Here is a 10847-nt window from a genome sequence, read left to right on the forward strand (position 1 = left end):
TGGCTTGCCTTCTCTTTTTCTCTTTCTCTGGTCAAACTGAATAATAATAATAATAACAAATAAAATAAAATAAAATAAAATAAAACAGAATCGTGAAAACAAAATGATCAATTATCACCATCAATCTCCATATACAAAAATCCTAATATTGGGTCTTCAGAAAAGTCATGATACATTTTTCTACATCTTTCTAAGCAAAAATGTGTCCTGACTTTTCCAACAACCCAATATATGCACACCAAACTTTTGGAAGATCTACAAGTTTAGAAATACAGTAAGACTGGGACCGCTAGGTGGTATGGTAGTTGAGGACGCTGGATTCCCACATGGCCGACCATAGTTTCAGTCCCAGACCTGGCAGCTTTCTCTCTCTCTCTCTCTTCGTCAAATTAAATAAATAAAGTTAAATAAAATAGGTCTTAAAAAGAAGAAATACAGTAAGACCAGATGAACTACCAAAGGAACAAATAACTTCAGGGAGCTGATCATAGTAGAGCAGATTTTCATTAAGAAAAAAACCCCTGTCATATTATCGCCCCTCCAAATCCCACTCAATTTTTGGTCACACGATTTAAAAACATGTCAGTTGGAGGTAGGAGGTTCATTTGAACAATTTCTTTGAAAACTGAAAATGTGGGGCTGGCAGGTGGCATGGTAGTTAAGACATTGGACTCCCACATGGCCAACTGCGGTTTAAGTACTAGACCTGGCGGCTTGATTTCCTACTTTCCCTTTCTCGCTGTCTCTCTTCATCCCATTAGACAAATAATGATGATAAGAAATGAAATAAAATAATTTTTTAAAAAAGAGAAAGAGGAACCTGCAGTTAGCATAATGGCTATGTTGCTGAACTCCCATTAGTCAACTGTGGTCTAAGTCCCAGACCTGGTGGCTTAAACTCACGCTGGGCGCATGTGTGTGCGTGCCCAAGATCCCGAGATGAGAATGGAGGAGAAGGGATTGTGATGTGACCATTTGGGGGTGTGTGTGTGTGTGATTTCTCTCGTTTTCTATCTCTCTCTGTCTTTCTGGTGAGTGTACGTGCCCTATAGGAAACAAACGAACAAGAAACCAAAAACTCTCCAAAAAAATAAATAAATAAAGAGAGAGAGAGAAAGAAATATATTTTAAAAAAAGAAAACTGAAAATACAAATATTGGGAGTGGGAAAAGAGTTAAGTGGTTTACCTCCTAAATCTTTACAGGGATATATAATCAACATCAAGGAATTAGAAATGATATTAATGTAAAGGAAAAGAGAAAAAAGGTGGAGAGACAATTTGAAATCTTTCTGGACATTACAAGGGGAGAGAAGTTAATTAAGAGGGCAGTGGTGAGCTGGAGTCTCTTCAAGGAGATATGGAATGCACTGGAAAGGAAGTGCTTCTTTTCCTTTCTGCTATACTTTATCCTGGTCCCTGAGACCAAAAGTTAGTACCTTAGTGTCTTTTCCACTTCAGCTTGGGTGGTACTTTTACCCTTTATTAATTAAATTAGTGAATGTCATTCAGAATCATTATAATTACCATTAGGTGCTTAATGTTGGTCTGAGTATCTATAATTTCTAAGCAGTCTTCTGAAGACAGTTAAAAGGACTTCTCAGTTAAGAATTTTAGAAAAGAAAAACAGCAGCATTAACTCAAGGGATTTACATTTTTAAAAATGAAAATAATCTAGAAAACATGATATTATACAGGAAGTGGCAGAGCCATTTAAACTACCAAAAAATAGCTGGAGAACTCCCAAAGAAAGATTATCCAATCTACAGTTTTATTTTAGAGTAATATGCCAGACGGGGTACACACAATGGTTCTGGGATAATGCTATAAATAAAAATGCATTTTTCATTCATAGTACCAAGAATTGCTTTGTTCTACCCATTTTTAATTGCATCATTGCAAAAGAACTCTTTTCACCATAAAAACCAAGTTTTATACTTCAGAGGTTGTAGCAATAGAAAATGAGCACTAGAAACAAGAACACTGTGAACCACAAGGCTTAGTGCCAGGATCACCAATGGCTGTTGACAGAATCCAGAAGCCTATACGATTTCAATAATTGACTGTAAATGAAATAAAACTCCCTAAAAGGCTTAGCTGAAAACCAACCAACAATTGGGAATTACCTAAATTGAAATTACAAAATGATAAAGATAATGTCATTCAGAAAGCCCTACAGACAAGACCATGGATATCACACTCCCTACAGGGGAGGAGAAAGGACAGGACTGTTCACTTAATCTGTATCTACTGTTCACTTAAACTGTATCTACAAAGGTGATTTGATGCTACACTGTTCCATCAGGGATACTGTAACGAGTTACAAGTAACTAGTCAGGGGTAAGAAAAGACCATGCTTGCTGTTTCTAAATCAACCCTTTAAGCTCACTCTACTACACATTCCCTTTATATTTGACTATCTCCTTCATTCTCTAATTTAAAATAATTACTAGCTCTTTTACTGTATTATATTATTCCTAAGAAATGAGGGAAACAATAACTTATCTTTACAGAATGCTTCCTCTCTTTCTGAGTCTACATTCAGGGTATTATCTGTATTATTTCATGCAGTCCTTTTGCAACTTTTGGAGTTAAGTACTATGATTTCTATTTTGCAAATAAGAAAATCTGAGGTTTAGAAAAATTAAGTGATTTATTTAAAGTCACACAATCAATCAGAGCAGATTAGGACTCAGGTATATCTCACACCCAAGTGCTTAACTATTATGCTACATTGTCTCCAACAGGGAGCGGAAAGAGACAAGGTTTCCATTTAAAACACTCTTGCTAGGACTGATCAAATGCTGATAGAACTTGGAAAACACCCTCTGTGTTAGATACCAGGATGCTTAGCTCTAGAGACGCCCTACCAGGTAGGACTTACTCAATTACTACTCCATTTCTAACACTAACAATCACAACGTTTCTGGTTTTTGCTATGAACTCTCTATTCACTTAACCTCTTCAAACACAAATTCTTTATCAACTTAAATTCATGCCCTCTTTACTTCTTTTAAAGGAAAGAGCACTTGGTCTCAAATCTGAGTTATAATCCTACTTTTGAGAATTTAGTAATTTGATCTCTCTAAACCTATATTCCCTTCTTGATAAAACAGATATTCTACCTTGGTTAGTAATGTTGATTCACTAAGAAAATTAGAAGTGAGAAAAAACTCACTAGTTTGGATTCACAAAGGCCAAGCTAATTGAAACTACCAAAACAAACAAACAAATGAACAAAGAAAAAGTCTAAGCTATAAAAAATTTAAAATATGAGTTTATTTAAAATAGGTTAAATTCCAACTATATTGTACAAGTCATATCTTGAAAAAGACAGCTTATAATGGCACATTAAATGCTTCCTTGATTCACCACTTGCCAAATGTGTCACATATTGCATTGTATGCATATGTGCTCTGAAGGAGTCTACTGTTTAATAAAGGAGAGCAGCACATGTAAATAGATTATATTACAAAATAATCTAAAGTGGGATTACGGCAAATAATGGAGGCCTAACGCTGTGTATGTATGTGGCAGGGGTGAGCAGGGCAAAGAGGCTGGGAAGAATACCTCTGCGTGCGTGCATGCATGCGTGCGTGCGTGTGTGTGTCTTGGGAAGGTAATGTAGAGGGATAGAGGAAGCAGAAAAGGCCTAAAAATAACATTTAATCTGGGTCCTAAGTAAATTTACCAGAAAGAGCAAAGCCATCCTTGTACATGCAAAGGTAAAGAATTAGAATTGTGTGAAGGGCATAAGTAAGAAATACTGTAGAAAGTTAATGTTGGGAATGTGAGGTAGGAGGAGAAGAGAAATGACAGATGAAGCCTGACTAGATTAGGTTAAAAATATATCTATCTTTTTTTTTTTTGAGAGCTTTTTGCTATAGGGTGTGTGCATTCGCCAGAAAAACAAAGAGAGACAGAGACAGAAAGCAAGAAATCACCCCCCAGGGGGACGGCCATGCTACCGCAATCCCTTCTCCTCCATTCTCTCGGGATCTTGGGCACGCAAGCACATGCGCCTGGTGTGAGTTTTTAAGCCATTGGGTCCAGGACTCAAACCGCAGTTGACTACATGGGAGTCCAGTGACATAGCCATTATGCTAACTGCTGGTCCCAAAAAATATATGTATCTTGCTATAGCAAAGGAAGAAATTGGTGGCAAGAGGGCCTGTAATTTACTATTGTAAGTTAAGTCCCAGTGAAGTGAAAGTAATAATGTTCTACTATATATGTATTTTATATATATATATATATATCATAGTAATGTTCAAGGATCACAGGTATGATACTGATGGGAACAGGTGGGAGAAAAATATTTAAAAAGGTTTTGATTTTACCTTCCCAAAAAAGAGATATAAAACAAACTGATAGCCAGAGGAGTCAATAATTCACAGGTAATGTATTTGTTCAATCTACTGTTCAAGTAAAACAAAATAGACAAATCAGTCTTCTTCATTTCTAAAATATATTTTTGGCAAAATTACAGTAAAAAATATGTAACATAAAGTTGATCATCTTAGTCATATTTAAATTCAGTAGAGCTAAGTAGATTCCCATTGTGCAGGAGATCTGTACAACTCTTTCCACCTTGTAAAACTGAAACCTTATATCCATAAAACAATTTCCCAGTCTTCCCCTCATATACATTACATTTTTATTCCCTGTATCACATTTGTAAAATGAAGATACATCAGCATGCCTGGAAAGATAAAAATCAAATTCTCAAAGTCTCAAACTTTCAGAATCTGATGACTGAGTCTAGAAATATGTAGTTTAACAAGTTTCTCAGGTGACTCTCAGCAGGTATTTGGGAACAACTACTCTATTACCTATTAATTCTTTAGATCACACATCACAATGTACCTTTTGGTCTTCCACTTAGGAATCTCCCTAAGCCCCTGTTCAAAGGGAAATATCCCATAAACTGTTACAAGAAAATGTCACAATGACTAAACGCTATAAAAGTATAATCCCTGAAAATCGTATAACAAGTATAGTCACAATACTATCTCTAAAGGAAATGGAATCATCAACCAAGTTTCCAGAGTAATAAAACTAATAATGATATACAACGACAGGTCACAATATTGTTCTATAACAAAGAATGTAGTTTACTGATTCTCTTCAATTTCAGGTGATCATGTAAAAAGTATCCTATACAGTGGTTAAGATTCCAGATCCCACGTGGCCGACAGCACAGCTGAAGTCCTGGACCCTGAAAATACTGGTGTGTGGATGCCCCCAAATCCTGAAAGCAGAATGGAGTGTGGTCATCTCCCCTTGAGGTGATTTCTCACTTTCTCTCTTACTGGGGAGCACACAGCTTAAAGAGAAAAATCTTAAAAAGTAAAAAAAAGTATCCCACAAAATTAAGCTGCTTCTTCTAATTACCTGGTTCTAAAAATGGCAAGAAAATGCTAACCAAGGTTTGTCACTTTGTGATAGCACATTACCACTTCTTTGGCTAATGAGGGACAAATTGCCAAATAAACTTCTCTCTAAATTCTGCAAACCAGAGTTGTCATTATTGTTTTACTAAAAACTCCTGCTTCTTCTTAGAAGCATTTTGGTTTCATACCTAAATGTAACTCTTCACAAAAGGAAAAAAATGGCCACACAAGTAATTTCACATGCACACCACTAAAAGCAAAGTACAGCAAATCTAAAGTTGATAATAAGCAAACCATGGCACACTTTATCTGAAAGAAGGTGAAAGCATTCTAACGATATGAATAAAAGGAATCAATATATTGAAAGTGCCACAGACATTCTAACTACTGCATTTCTATGACCTCTGGTTCAAACTATGAAGCCAAACCATTTTACAGTTAAGGCCTTGCTTGAAATAAACCCATTCATATAAGCCCAACCAAACACCAGAACTGCCAATTCCAACCAGTATTCTGGGATATGACTAGAGTTGTATCTGTTTCAACTTTCTATTTCTGGTGAAAACTCATTTTCTCAAGTACAGATCAGAGGTTTTCAAACTTTAATATTAAAAATACCTGTCAGGGTGGCTTTTTTTTTTTTCTTAAGAATTTTTTATTTAATTTTATTTTAAAATTTACTACCGAGTGTATGTGTACACACAAGAGACCAAGTGAGAAAAAGTGAAAAAGCAAGCTGCCAGGTCCAGGACTCGAACTACAGTCAGTGATGTGGAAGTCCAGGCCTTTAATCACCATGCCACTTGCTGGCCCCCAGGGTGTCTTTTGAAAGGCAGATTCTGAGGGCCATCAGTGTGGTGGTTAAGGTGCTGGATTCCCATATACCTAAAGGCAGTTCAAGTCCTGGACCAGGCAAATTGAAAATCACACTTTGCGTGTGTGCTCAAAACCAGACAGAGGATTGACTGCAGTGTGGCCATACCCCCTGGGGTGTGACTTCTCACTTTCTCTGTCACTGTCTCTCTGGCAAGTGCATTATGCCCTATGGCAAAAACAAAAAAAAGGCAGATACCTTGGATCCCACCTCCAGAGACTGGTCAACTGGACATAGGGAACCGAGAACTACATTCAAGTATCTAAATTTCCTACAGCCTCTTCTGGAGTCTGATGTAACTTTTTTTTTTTTTGAGTTTTTTTTTTTCGCTATAGGGCGCCTGCGCTCGCCAGACAGACAGAGAGAGACATAGAGACAGAAAGCGAGAAATCACCCCTCAGGGGGGATGGTCATGCCACAATCCCTTCTCCTCCATTCTCCCCTCGGGATCTTGGGCACGCACGCACATGCACCCAGCGTGAGTTTAAGCCACCGGGTCCGGGACACAAACCGCGGTCGACTACGTGGGAGTTCGGCGACATAGCCATTACGCTAACTGCTGGTTCCCAGAGATTGGTGTAGCTTTTTTGGAATCAGATTTTAATAAATGTCCTAGGTTTCCCAAAGTTTGCAAAGGTTTAGTTATACATTAATAGGTATAAAATTTAAAAATTTATACAAACCATGTTTTCCTAGTTTTTTTCTGTTGGATATTAAAATTAATTTCAGAAGAGTAAAAGTAAACTTCATGTATCATCTCTGATCCTAAAGACATGTTATTACTACCTAAATTTCCAACTGCATTGTTAAGTGTACTCAAAGCCAACTTATTTATAATTCAAAATTCTCAAAGTCTTGCCCACTAGCTACAGGATGAACTCAATCTTCAGTAATTTTAGATCTAAGCCAGAGACCACTAAAGGTAAAAAAGTAAGACACTTTTGTTCTCTATTCAAAGTTACCTAGTGTTTAATATAGGTCAACAGTAATGCTGTGACCATGAAATAAATGGATAAGAGACTGGAAATACTTTGATTTTCATGAGGGAATTATTTTCTTAACATAAAAGTAATTGGTCCTGTTGACCTATTATCTCTTATTTTTTTCAGTGATAAGATAAAGAATGAAAATGACCATCCCTGCGAATACTCATCTCTGGTGGTAATAAAACCACCATCAAAAAAGCAGCAGGCATGCTAGAATCACACATTCAGCTGTCAGTGTATTTCAGATTTTCCTAATTTTCTCCTTCAGACAGTGTCCGATCCCTTCATTAATGCCTCCCCTTGGTGAGAGCAACAGACAGGATAATTTTCGGTCGGCCACTGCTTTTTTTTAACTTCTTGACAGTTTACTTTAACTCTGCTTAAGTAGGAGAATAGTCTCAACAAATATATATGCTCTTCATACACGTTTGGTACAAGAAAGCAGACACTGTGCTTCAAAGACATGTTTCAAACACGCATGGTAATCATTATTAAACCACGAGGTGCGGGAAGAAAACACAGCGTAGTAGGAAGAACTGGTCAGTTTGGGGAACACTATTATCTCAAGACGTTGACAGGAGGACAGGGAGAGAAAGGCATAGTGACCTCCTCCTCTCTCGGACATCTACGCTGCACACGTGTGGCACGGCATATAAAAACCTCTAAGGAGTCCTTGCGAAAGGACATCACTGTACCTCAATGCTGCTTGACTATAACATCTTTTACTTCCAATAAGATCTTTTCTTTATTGGTCTTTTTAAAAACAGGCAATTGCCAGAGAGGTAATCACTCACCAGAGAGAGACAGAGAGAGAGAGAGAGAGAGAGAGAGAGAGAGAGAGAAAGCAAGCACCCCAATGCGGTATGGTCACACAATTCCTTCTCCGTTCTGTTGGTATTTGCCCAGAGTGCTTTTCGAGCTGCCAGGGCCAGGATTTGAACTGTACTGGCCATGTGGGATCTGTCTTCCTTAACCACCCAGACATAGGGCCAGACCTCCAACAATATCTGGAAAATGTTCTACTCTATATGTGATCTTGGGCAGGAAATCCAACCTCTAACTCATTGTTTCCTTACATGCAAAAAGGACGTATCAGTAGTACTTGTCTACTTATCTCACAAGATGACTGGCAGGGCAAATGAGCTGGTATTTACAATATGCACGCAGCCCTATCATCACTACCAAGAGCAATGGAGTACGTTTAGGAAAAGATGTTTCATTCTTTTTTTTTTTTCTTTTGGGAGAGGTTTTTGCTATAGGGATGTGTGTGCTCACCAAAAAGACAGAGACAGAGAGACAGAAAGCGAGAAATCACCCACGAGGGGGGATGGCCACGCCGCAATCCCTTCTTTCTCCCCTTGGGATCTTGAGCACGCACGCACACGCGCCCAGCTTATGTTTAAGCCGGGACTCGAACTGGGGTTGGCTACATGGAAGTCCAGCGACATAGCCATTATGCTAACTGCTGGTCCCAAGATGTTTCATTCTTGATATGGGAAGTCAAAAACAAGAGCACAATATGAAGTGAGGGGAATAAAAAGTTAAATATATTTCTTTTGAAGGTTTTCCATTCTTAAAAGCACAGCTAAATGCCAATAATTCTTACAGTAGTATCAAGTCGCACAAAAGCACTGCCATCTGCAGGCCACAGACATAGAATGCTTCCAATAGTTATTTAAAATGAAGTTTCCAACCATCAAATTTTTCTCATCAGACTTTGAAAACTTCAACAACAAAGAAAATTTATCCTTAGATTTGACCACTGGTTGGTGAGGCTCCATCTCCTGAAGTTCTGAAACAGACTCTTTTTAAAGACTTTATTATTTATTTCTTCCGTGAGTGACAGAAACAGAAAAAGGAGAGAGACAGCATCCCAATACGGTGTTGATGCTGTGATTCATCTCCAGCCTTGGATCATGGGCACACGCATGCCTGCACACTCGGGAACCTTCCCACGTGGATCGGCCTTGAAGAGTTGCATGTTTCTGCCATCCAGCCCCTGAAACTGACTCCTGACTATAATCAAATTCTTTCTTCTCTACACAGGACAGCTGCTTAAAAATGTGAAGAAAATGACCTTCGCCTTCTGTAAACTTACATTGTAATCATAATGGCAACCCCGAAGGAATATAAATGTGAAGAAAGTGACATTAGCCTTGTGTAAATTCTACATTATAATCATCATGGTAATCCTAAAGGAATATAAATTCAATTTAAAGTGTATTTGTTTACTTTGAGATACACACAAACATGATGCAGTCTCGTGCCACCCCCAGATCCCTCTGCTTTCTAGCCAGTCAGGATCACGCGAATGCCTGGTGTGCTCAGGTCGACTTGGGATCCAAATTCTGGGAAGATATTTTTTTTGAATGAGGGATTTTTTTTTTTTTTAAACACAGCCTTTGAATAGCCTGAACTGACATTTCTGAGTTTTCTTTCAGACTTAGAGTAAATCTGCTCTCACATTCACAAAAATAGTGCTTATGAATGGACTATTAACTTATAAATAGGCTAACTTGTTATTGTATCCTTTCACTGTGCAGTAGGGAGCAACCTGCACCTAGCAAAACTCTAGCACCCTACAAGGACAACCTATGTTTCTGTTTTAGGTTAAAAAGTGTCAGTGATCCCAAAGAGTATCTGGGAAAGAGGAGGTAAAGATGAGCTATGGGAAACACAAAGAAACCAGAATGGAGAGAGAAACTGATATTAACAACCAGCCAAGTGACCGCCAATACAATGCAAAGCTCGGGCTTTACTGGTTCCAAAAGGCCGACGTGAAGTTAGTTTTCACACCCAGACTGACTCATACACAAAACATTACATCTAGAGTTGGCAAAACGCAAAAACCGCTCCATCAGGGTAGATTCATCTTTAGGTGAGCGAACTGTCAGGTGGCTACCACGTCGCGATGCGATAAGGAAAACGAAGAGGCACACGGGGCACAGGAGGGCGGACAGTTCCTGCCCAACACTCGGAAGTCGGCAAGGCGAAGAGTTTGCGACAGCAGGTAACAGTAACTCCCCAGCCGCAGGCCCCGGGTCAGCTCCCGGGGGGACCCCACGGAGTGAAGGCCAGAGGACCACCGGGAACCCACACTCCGCGGGCAGCGCTTCCCAGCGTGTGGAACGCACAATAACTGCGACAGGAACAAGGACGCACTGTTTAATAGATGAGTATTTATTATTTTACGAGCATTAGGGAAAAAGAACTGGCTTTCCGTCGTAAGGGTGGACACCGAAGTGTGTGCCCTTAAACCAACCAGAGGAGGCGGAGTCGGGTTAATGTCAAAGCTGACATTCGGTCAACAGCGGCACGGAGGGTACACGGACGTAACGGTGCAAGGTGCAACGCGAGGTCGAAACCGGGGGTCGCCGTCCTGAGCCCGGCCCGGGCCCAGGGGCCTGCCACGCCCCGGGTCCGCGTCTATAAAACGGGCGGGGTGTCACACAGCGAGACGCCTGGAGGATGCGCTCGGGGGCCGCGCGACTGCGGCGACAGGGCCAGCGCTCCGTACGCCGCTCCGCCCGCACGCCCAGAACGCCCGGGGAGGGCCGCCTCTGCCCGGGTTCGAATCCCGACTGCGCCACCGGCTC

This window comes from Tupaia chinensis, unplaced genomic scaffold (genome assembly GCF_000334495.1).
Source record: "Tupaia chinensis unplaced genomic scaffold, TupChi_1.0 Scaffold000602_1, whole genome shotgun sequence".
NCBI lineage: Eukaryota > Metazoa > Chordata > Mammalia > Scandentia > Tupaiidae > Tupaia > Tupaia belangeri.